Source organism: Aegilops tauschii, chromosome 6 (assembly GCF_002575655.3).
Source record: "Aegilops tauschii subsp. strangulata cultivar AL8/78 chromosome 6, Aet v6.0, whole genome shotgun sequence".
NCBI lineage: Eukaryota > Viridiplantae > Streptophyta > Magnoliopsida > Poales > Poaceae > Aegilops > Aegilops tauschii.
In genome coordinates this window covers 411,622,139-411,631,294 of record NC_053040.3, presented here as the reverse complement: position 1 = coordinate 411,631,294, position 9,156 = coordinate 411,622,139, and the positions used below count along the sequence as shown (strand labels likewise).

General features: G+C 46.6%; 1 long non-coding RNA gene across 4 annotated transcripts; it reads left to right on the top strand.

Moving 5' to 3' along the window:
- Window positions 1-269: 269 nt before the first annotated feature.
- Window positions 270-4,957, top strand: LOC109755602 (uncharacterized). 4 transcript variants are annotated; one of them, XR_012188028.1, is made up of 8 exons: window positions 270-669; window positions 762-899; window positions 2,043-2,174; window positions 2,273-2,501; window positions 2,612-2,795; window positions 3,291-3,361; window positions 4,159-4,233; window positions 4,733-4,957. It is a non-coding gene; the product is annotated as an uncharacterized lncRNA (long non-coding RNA). The 4 variants fall into 4 exon arrangements; XR_002231012.4 differs by having other exon boundaries at window positions 290-669; window positions 4,159-4,286; XR_002231010.4 differs by lacking the exon at window positions 4,733-4,957 and having other exon boundaries at window positions 290-669; window positions 4,159-4,508.
- Window positions 4,958-9,156: the final 4,199 nt, after the last annotated feature.

Genomic DNA, 9,156 nt, shown 5'->3' with positions numbered 1-9,156 from the left:
AAGAAAGATTTTCATTTTTTCAATTTGTTCAAATTTCTCAGGTCAAGAAAACAGCTAGATTTAACAAATTATTTTAAATCTACTCCGACCAATTTAAACGGTCATAATATTGTACGGTGTATTGCGTTCGGATTGGTCCAAAGACAACACACGTGGACCATGCATGAACACCGTTGGATCCTTCCGGATCCAACGGCAACCCACGCCCCTCGCCGCCCCATCACACTGTCCTTTGGGCATCTTCCATCCACCCACCCCCCCTCCCCCGCGCCTCCTTTCTTTCTTTCTCGTGACCCCGATCACGATCCCCTTGTTCTCTCCCTCTCCTCTCGCGACCCCGACCCCGACCCCGATCCCAACCCCGCCGCCGGCGATGCCTCCCCCACACCTTCTTCCTCTTGTTCAAGTCAAGATCACGCCAAGGAGGTCGTTCGAGCTGCTCTTGTCGCCACACCTCCCACGCCCGATCCTGGCGAGGACATAGCAGCCGGCGCCCTCGCGCACGACGGCGGCAGCGAGGTCGGCGCCCTCGTGGAGCGGCACGCGGCGCTGGCGGCAGGGTCTGGCGAGCGATGCCGAGATCTGCTGCGGCGCGACGCCGACGCGGTCCGCCACGACCGCCTGCAGCTTCCGCACGCCCAGCGACGGCTACACGGTCACCGTGCCCAGGTCCACCCTCTGCTCCCGATCCTAGCCCCCCTCCCCTCTCCTCCGTCGGATCGCCGCTCCCGTGAGCCTAACGCCAGTCGTCTTCCCCGTAGGTCGGAGGTGCATCGGGATGGGGACTGCCACCGGGCGGTGCAGCGCCACACCGACTGCAAGGACTCGTGGCCCGGCCAGTGGGACATCTCCAGCGCCGGCCACATCTCCGTCGTGGACTCCTCCGTCTCCTCCGCGCGGTGAGTGAGCTCGCTGGCCTCGCGCTCCTGTTGCTTGCTGTAGCGAACTCAGATGACTGCTGCACGGGGAATCTTACTCCTGTCACAAATAGTCAACTTATGGGATGTGTGGTTGCGCATGCGTTCTGCTACTAATAATGGTGTGAGGGGTTGTCAGATCAAATGTGTTCTTTGTTGTCACACATCGGGCTGCTGCTGGCCATCGGCCAACACCCGATCTGTTGTCTCTACTCCTTGTGTTATTTTAGTTATTTCAATAGCACTGGAGCAACCTAGTCCCTGTAGGATTTGTTAGCAACGGGGCTGATTAGTTGGACTGTTGGTGTGGATTGTTTTGCCCTTTCTTGCATCTCAACAATTCTAATTACCTAAGACAAAGCTATGTACGCTGCTTAGAATTCCCCTGTACAATCCTGATGGGATTAGGAATATGATCATGTCTCCTGTAGATTTGGATTTCTCTGGCTGTTCTGTAAACTGAATTTGGTTCAGTTAAAAAACTGCACTACCTGACAGTTTTGGGCAGCGAGCTTCTAACTGAAAAACGAGTTCGTTATGCTCATAATTTCAAGTTGCCCTCTACATATGAGTTGTAAAGCATGTTCTAAGGTTTCCGTAGAGTACTTATTTGCTCCGTTTGGATGTACGGTTTGAGAGCAGCCGTCTATTTGGTTTGCTGTCCAGAAATATAGTACAGTTTGTAAAAGCAACCAATTCATGATAAGACTTGGTGAGGCTGATGCACATAGCTACTTTCAGTACCTTGTTAATAGTGTTGATTGTAGGACAAGCTAAATCCTGTATCAGGGTCCTGTTCTTGTAAACATTATGTAAAGCTAAAATTCTTCCGTGTCTTGCTCTTTTGCTGGTGCCACTATACATGTAAGATTGCTAGATGTACTTGTTTCCATCTCAAATTACTTGGGTGTCATTCGTATGTACATAAGATAATTGTATTGCAAAAAGATCTTTTATATAAATTCTATTGGCTAAAGAAATAAGCTATGTACATCACACACAGATAGGAAATCTTCTTCTTTTGTTTGTGTTATTTACATAATTTCTTCAATAACTCCTCGGCTTCGATGCCCTAGGATATTCACTTTGCAACTCCATTTATTGATTCTTGAACGCGAAATGCAGTTTGCAGGAAGCTTAATAAAGCTTGGACAGTGGTGAGGGCTCCGATGGTGGTGATGTTGTTGGGCTGGTTGTGGCCTCGTGTGCGGCAGCAACGGCCTCCCTCCTGTAACCTCTATCGATGGCCATGGCATGGTGAGCTCTCTGTTTCCTGGATCCAAACCCCCTCCTTCGTTCAATCTCTGATTCCAACGTTTCCCCCTTTGCTCAATTGATTCGATCTGGGGCTGTAGGCAACCTCCACGGACGAGGAAAGGAGAGGAGGACAAGCAGTCCCTGACGCCAAGTATTCCTCAGGGTCCCAACACAAGGACAAGCAGCAGCAACAACATCTTCTTCCATTCAGCCCAAGGACAAGCAGCAGCAGCGACCACAGCAGATGCAGCCATGCAGGAGAGGACGATGACGCTCAGCAGCAGTAGCAGCTCAAGGCGGCGGTGCTGATTAGATTTGATCCTCAAGGTAGCCCTTCCCTTTCCCTTCTCTCTTCGATTCGATCCGATCTTGCAGCCATGGATGAACACTGACCGCAGTGTATGTTGCTCTATTCTTTGTGTTCTGCTGTGCTGCAGGACACCCATGGATCTTGCTGCAGGAGGTGGGTTTTGGAGAACCAACCTGAGATGCAGGAGGTGGGTTCTTGTGCTATGCTCTGCTCGAGCAGGAGGGGCAGGAGGGGTTTGCTCCTCTACTCCTAGGGCGGCCAAGAGGTCCTGCCCCGAGCTCAAGCACGTCCATGCCGACCCACCACGACAGGTAGCATCTCCATCTCCCTCTCATCTTCCTCTACTCGCTACTGCTGCTAAGTTGAGGAATAGTTGATGCAAATCCTATTTGTGTCAAGGAATTCAAGAAGGATTTGTATGAACAAGTCCAGTTTATTTATTTATTTAGTTAGTACCAAACAGAGAGAGAGAGAGAGAGAGAGAGAGAGAGAGAGAGAGAGAGAAGATGAGCTCCAGATTGGTCAATTTTGCTGCTACCACATGGATTTGTATCTATGCAACCATCTCCATGTTGTTTTTATTGTTTGGATTGCAAGAAATACAGTTTTGGGTGACCTGCACTTAGTTTAACTTCTCTGAATAATCAACCATTTGACATAAATATGTTGTGTACATTCTGAACCCCCCATCATGACACAATTGATATGTATATGCAGCAGGGCAATACATAGCATTATAAGTTAAATTCTTGCTTGCTCTGTTTGTTAATCCTTGCTTATTTATTTGTTTCGTTTGGATGTAGCAGGTGCCGTCCTTCCATGGACGAGGAGGACAACGACCTGGACCTCGACGGCGACGTTGTCAACCCCGCACAAGGTCGCTCGCACCCAATAAGCATTTTATTTTCAAGTTACCGTTGCTCTGTTTTTGCAATCCGCTCGTTGTTCAGTAAACTAGTTACTAGTGTTTGTGAGCATAGCCTCCTTGTTCACCAAATGAAGAATCCTACCAAGAATTTGACCATTTTCATTTGTAAAAAATGAATGGCCGCTACTATTTCTAGTTTTAGGTTGGGATGAGATGTGTGTTTGCATGCTTGTGCTTATGTGGTTGATGATCACATATGTATTGGTGTTGCTGGTGTTGGTCATGAAGTTTCTGTTATGTATGTTGAATTTGCAACCCAATGATAGAATTAGTATTAGAATGCTGCATGTTTATTAGGATGTGGCTGAAACCATTGGATGACCTTCCTGGACATGTTTTGTTGCTATCAATATTTGTTCCATGTTTTGTTTCCTTGCATACTTATTACCACAATCTTTACTACTTCTATTGCAATATCTACTAGTTGTGGTTCCCTCAAATTTACTAGTTTTGTAGAATATCTCTGTTCACATGTACACTACAACACCTTTGTACTAGTGTTGTTGTTGTTGTTTGGCAAACACCAGAGGCAAATCATATTTGTCATGCAGTTTTTGTAACTTGGCATTTCTATATGGCCTGTTTATATTATTATACATTGTGGTGTTCCATACATTTGTTGCTGGTTGAACATGATCATCGGTTCGATATAAAAGTAGAACTATTCATTGCTAGTTTAATGCTCCAGCATTGATGACACTCCCTTCATGCTTGCTGACCCACACCTTGCTCGGTTGTTCTCACAGTCCTGATGAGGCCATGATGCTTACCTTGCTGGAGCGCATCAACCCCGACCATGGCACCACATTCACAGTCTTGAGGTAGCCGTGCTGCAACTGCATCAACGCTATCTTCTCCGACTAGATAAGTCTAGGTCTATCCCATTATTTTCTTTTGTTACTTGGTCGATGAGCCATGATGCCATGACATATATTATTGTGTTGATTCCCTATGTGATGCATAAGCTATGTTGTTTTGTTTTGAGTCTGTTGTAAATTGAAATTGATAATGATTTGTGTAAAATTAGTGTAGAACATATATCTTGTTATCTTAATTCGTTCGTGCCGTGCTCAATGAACCATCTAAGATTGAATCATTTTCTGCGTTCAACTTCTTGAACCATTCTGGGAGTTTTGGTATTCATGCAACAACTGTGCGATCTTGTCTTTTGTGATCTTGTCTTTTGTGTTGTTTCTGTGAGCTGGTCCTTGTGGTTATTACTGTTACATGTTACATGTAGAGATGCTTCATGATTTAGTCCCTAGCTGCTTTCTATATTTTGTTTTTATTTTGTTTCTAACTCTTTTGGTTTATTGTTAGATGCCTTTGTTCAGCCTGTACGAACATATCCAGAAATGGTGTTTCCTCTCATTGAAGGAGCTTTGGCTTGAAGTGACGAAGTCTGGAGTATATTTGTAGTAGTAGTTATATGTTGTGATAGTATCACATGCAATGGTGAAATGAATTATGTAAAGATTGTGCTATTAGCCAAAATTGGCATGTGGTTTGATAATTTTCATTTGTTTGCTGTTCTGACTGAAATAATTGTGTGGAAATTAAACCTTGGCTATCTTTAATTAGAACCTGACAAGTGGGACCTAATAGTATTTGGCATCTAAAAAGGCCATTTTCCAAATAATATTCACAAGGAAAAATAATAATTAATGAATTGACTGTAAAAAGGCCGAGGCCCAATTGACAAATAGATGCGACCAAAAAAAGAAATGGTCCAAAAAAGGACCATGGCCCTGGAAATAAAAAGGCTATAAAGTTGGGCTTGGCCCATGTAGCTGACCAAAATTAATAGGGAAAATATATGTAAAAGGCTGAATTGTTGGGTTCGGCCCATGTAAAACACTGAACTGGACTGGGCTGATTCTTATCAACGACCTTCTCATTTGGTCGCAGTTTTGCCACGTCAGCTTGCCACGTCGGATCCGACGTGGCCTGGCCAGACAGCCAGTGACCAAAAACAGAAGGTCGTTGAACCAATGACCTTTTGTTTTGGTCGTTGCCTTCCACGACCTTCTCACAGAGAAGGTCGTTAATTTCAGTTTATGACTGCCAGTTTTTGACCATCTGTTTTTGGTCACAAAAAGGTCACAAATAAAAAACAACGACCTTTCAGCGACCAATAGTGATGGTCGCAAGTTGACATATTTCTTGTAGTGATGGAGGATGCTAAAGGGAAAACTAAGGTCAGTTCTGAGAAAAAATGCAGAGATGTTGGTCCTAAGGAGTTGTCATTACGGAAAATTAACAAGCAAATTCAGAGGTTACAACAGGGTAATTCATCTAAAGAAGCAAGTAAGCAACAGGTTCAGGAAAGAGTTCCTCCGTCTCAACTTCAACAGAGCACTGTTCACAGTCAAAGCGGTGAGCACAATCTTCTAGCATCAACAGTTCCACCTACTGCAGTTATTTCTGAGCAGACATAGGGCGGTGTAATAAAACGGGAGATAGTGCAATGCAATTCCCTGACAGACAAATTCACCTGCCTGCCTCTCTGCCTGACCCGTCTCAGTCAGGGGACGCAAATGCTTCTTATGGACCTCCAGTACACTCCTGGAGAAGAGATGAATATTCTCAGACAGAATTATGGGCCAGTGTTAGGCCAGCAGGCTTCTCAGCACATTCAGCTTCAGCAGGGTCAGTCTGCTACTTTCATTCAGTCCACTCCAGTTATCCTTCCGTCTTCAACCCTGGACACCTCTCGTCAGCATGAGCCTGCAAATCCTATTTCTCCCCCAAATTTGCTCAGTCTGCTCCTCTCAATCCGCAGTACTGCGCTTCCACTGCAATTCCTGCCAATATGGAGAATAATAGGTTTAGTGGGAAAGGAATCATTAGTCCTTCTCATAGTAGCCTGGTTCGCGGGTCGACGGTGCGATCCCTGACCCGGGGTCGATCGACCCGGATCGAGGGTCGGGGGCGAGGTAGGGTCGAGCTGGGTCATTGGATGGGTCGCGATCCCGATCGATGGGTGCTGATCCGGATTGGTATGGAAGAAGCAAAGAGTATGCATGAAGATTCGTGAGAAATTAAGCCTTACTAGGGCACTAGGGCGGGGCGATCTGCCACTTGGCCGTCGACGGCCGGCCATGGAGCTGTCCGCTGCCATATTCGGCCTCTCTAGTCCCGCTCCCTCCAAACATCGAACGAGATCAGCAACCCGCTTGAGAATCCGTGGCTGGAAGGTGGAGAGTGCTGGGCGGCTAGAGGATTCTACATGGATCCATGGTGTAAGCTTTGCCAAGGAAGAGAAGAAGACAATAGAGGGATTAGAGAGGAACATCACGCTTCGTGTGAAAGAAACAGGCAGTTGAGAAATCACGCCGAAGTAGCCGTCATCTGACTTACGAGCCTTTAATGATGATAATTTAAGGAAATAGTTATTAGATGCGCAAATTCTGGGGGATTTAGGAATGTAACGACCCGGATTTTCGACCCGGTTGTAGCGGGGTCGCGTCCCGTGATCCCAAATAGCGTCCCGAAGAAGAGTAGCCTTCTTCGACCCTCAATTTCAACTGTGGCGATCTGCGTCCCGCGACCCCGTTCCTCGACCCGATCGACCCAAAGTTCTGGCAACTATGGTCCTTCTATTCATCCCAGCTCCTCTTCTCCTCCAAGACTGAGCCCCAAGCGCCCCCTTGCTCTTCTTCCAGATCCTCCTTTGCCTCCGCTGAAGATACTTGAGCTCATTGTGGAAGAAGATGGTGCAGCCGGCTCTCAGGGATGCCCGGCGGTCGACCGATTTGCTGCGGGCCCAGTGCGAGACACATCTGAGGCAGCTCCACCTCCCGGCTCTGGTTCGGGCTTACTCGGTCCGCCACGAATCGGAGTCGCCCCCTCTTCACTGCGACTGGTGGGAGTCCCATGGCTGCCTCTCCTCAGTGCTCCGGAGGATCTGTAGCTACTGCCCGTGCCGGTGCTTCTCAAACAAGAATCAAGCCAGTTTCCCCTGCTGCAGGAGATGCATCTGGCTCGGGGCGCCGCCGTCGATTTGGAGTTAGCAGATGGGATGTTCCCCCAACTAGGAGACCTGGAGGTATGCGTCCCATTTTCAACCAGTTTCCTCGCCGTAGCTATGGTGCTACCACTTGGCACCGTGACAGTGGCACCGGTCAGGTGGGCTATAGCAGTGTGTTGTGCAGAGGCAGCATCAAACCTGTGGCAATTGTGGGTCTCGGGGCCGTTACGGATCAGAGCAGATTTTCTTTGGCAGAAGGCAATGAGGCAGGAGCAAGCCATGATCTGTGGCCGATTAGGACGCCTTCAAACTCTCTTAGTGCAGATGCAGACAGCTCCTACCAAGGTCCTATCTCTCCTCCTAGAACTGATCGCCTCCACCATTTGGGTTTGAATGTTGGTGGTCGCACACTTGACACCCGAGGTCAAACCACAATGGAAGATCAAGATAACATTAGCTCCACTGGCCAAGGTGACACGGTTGATATTCGCAGCCGTCAGGAGGCAGGTGATATGGAGCTCAGTGATCATGAGGGGGAAGGAATGGCTCACTCAGTTTCTTGGGCAGCGGCGCATGGTCCTAACGCTCCTCATGCGCCATGAAGGCCATTTCTTGGAACTGCCGAGGTATGGGTAGGGGCCTTGGTAGTGAGCGCATGCTTTACCTTGCTAATCTGATGCGGTCCACTAATGTTCAGGCAACCTTTGTTTCAGAAATTAAATCCTCCGAAGTCCATTCAGTTGATCTTGTTAATAGGTTTGATGTTTCTAATGCTTTTGTTGTTCCTTCTAGAGGTGCCTCGGGTGGTCTTTGCCTTATGTGGACTGATGAGCTCAAAGTTTCTGTTCATACCGCTGCTTTTCACTATATCTTAGCTAATGTAGTCCATGTAGCTTCTGGGGTCAAATTTTGCCTCATTTGTATATACGGTGACCCGTATCATAGGCAGACTAATGCCATCTGGGACCAAGTGGCTGCTTTTGTATATGATAATCTAGGTAAACCCATGATATGTATGGGAGACTTGAATGATATCCTGTATGATGTTGATGGTTGTATTGGTAATATCAACTACTATCGGATGCATGCTTTCCGATCCTTGGTTAAAAATTGTGGCTTGTTTGACATTGCCTTTAGTGGCCCTGCTTATACTTGGCGTGGTAGGCAGAATACTTCTAATCCTATTCATAGACGCCTCGATCGTTGCTTGGTTAATTCTGATTGGTGCTCTTATTATCCTAATACCTAAGTTTTGAACCTTCCCATCATTCTCAGTGATCATGCTCCTATTTTAATTTCTACTGAGAGTAAATTTGTGAAACCTAAGCAAATTTTCAAATTTGAGAATTGGTGGCTCATGGAGAAAGACTTTCAGTCTTTTGCCAAAAATACTTGGAATGCTAGTTCTTTCCCTTCTTTTGCAGCAAAATCATCTTCTTTGGCAGGTTCTTTAAAAATTTGGTGCAAGAAGAAAAAACCCCTTCAGCACAACCTAGCAGATTTGGAGGCCCGGATTAATGAGTTACAACAGCTTCCTCTTCATCAGCAAAACCCGGTTCTGGAAAACTCTCTCACCGCCAGGTATGAGCAAACTCTCACTCAGCTTAATAAATTCTATAAGCAACGTAGCAAGAAGAATTGGGCAGTTAAGGGTGATCGTAATACTAAATTTTTTCACCAAGCTGTTCTTAAACGTAGAAAGAGAAATACTATTTGTTCAATCAAAGATGAGCATGACATGATCCATTTCAAACCTGGCGCCATCATGCATACT